Raw genomic sequence first — 1,500 nt, 5'->3', positions numbered from 1 at the left:
CACACTCATTGTCAATTTATGTTTATTAAAGTCTATTTAAGTTCTAATATTAATAGTTTTATTATGCTTGTTGCATTTTAGTCTGTCTGGGGTATATATAGTTAACCGGAAACTAACAAAACATACCAATTTAAAATTAAAGGTTGAATATGAAGGTTCTTTACAATCATTATTTAAATTTTCAAACCTATAAAAAGTTTACACGATATCTCAAAATGTAATGTCCTTAAACATTACGTGGTTGCCTTTTTTTAATGGGGTTGTAATGTTTGAAATTATTCATAAAGTATTCATGAGATACCCGTGTGTATTGTTATTTTATATACTATCACGATGCATTAGACTAAGGAATTAAAATATTAGATGTTTAAATTCTTGTAATTCAAATATACGGTGTTTTACCCTAATAATAGTAAACAGCTGCTCGAAATATACGTAAGGAAAACACACTGAGAGAAATGCGGTAAGAGAAGTTTGTCACAATAAATAAAACAATAAATATATATATATATATATATATATATATATATATATATTATAACTTATGTATTTTTATTTTCAAATTGGTTAGAAATCTCACAGATGAGATTAATTTACAAATAGATGCAAATTTTATCTATAAACTCAATTTTATATAATTAAATTAGAATTAAAATCATATATTAAAGGATAATGATATTTAGACAATATTTTTTTGTCAACATTTGAACATTGATTACGTTTGATTACGTGTCAATATGTGATTAATGTTCAAATGTTCAAATATCATTATCCTAAATTAATCATAATTAATGTTCAAATATTATAAAAAAATGTTGTCTAAATATCGTTATCCTATATTAAAAGACAAAAAGAATAATTTCTTTTAGATTATATATAAAAGGCATATAATGAAGGTTATCGAACAATTCCAAGGAGACACTTTTAAAGTCAAATTTATTATGTAATATATATCTATTGTATTTTACATTGTTATTTTAAATTTCTTTCAATGACCTCAATAATAATATTTTATACTTTTATGTATTAGTCATTAAAAAAATTTAGAAAAATCATATAATTTAAAGTTATTGTCATTATATACTTACCGATATATATAATATTAATTCCGATGTGAGACATTTTAATTTTCTCAAAGTTTTTATTGCATTAGGATCTCCCAAAATTTATTTGTTTAGTTCTTGTTTCACGTTTGAAAATGAGCAAAAAGTGCTTCAGTTTTTTACTATTTTAGTCTTATGTAAACTATAATTATTTTAAATAGAGAAATAGTATCTATTAAAAAAATATTACAGCAGTTTAATCACAAGTATTTTTTGTTTCTGTTCGTACATTATCTTTATTATTCTACATTTATTTTTCTTTATTTATGAACATGTGCGGTAAAAGAAAAGGAGACAATAGAATATATATATATATATATATATATATATATATATATATATATATATATATATATATATATATATATATATTATTGTAGAAAATTATGATGTAAAC

The sequence above is a fragment of the Vigna radiata genome, unplaced genomic scaffold (assembly GCF_000741045.1).
Source record: "Vigna radiata var. radiata cultivar VC1973A unplaced genomic scaffold, Vradiata_ver6 scaffold_212, whole genome shotgun sequence".
NCBI classification, from domain to species: Eukaryota; Viridiplantae; Streptophyta; class Magnoliopsida; order Fabales; family Fabaceae; genus Vigna; species Vigna radiata.
The sequence above is the reverse complement of the archived record's forward strand: the minus strand, read 5'-3'. Positions refer to the sequence as shown.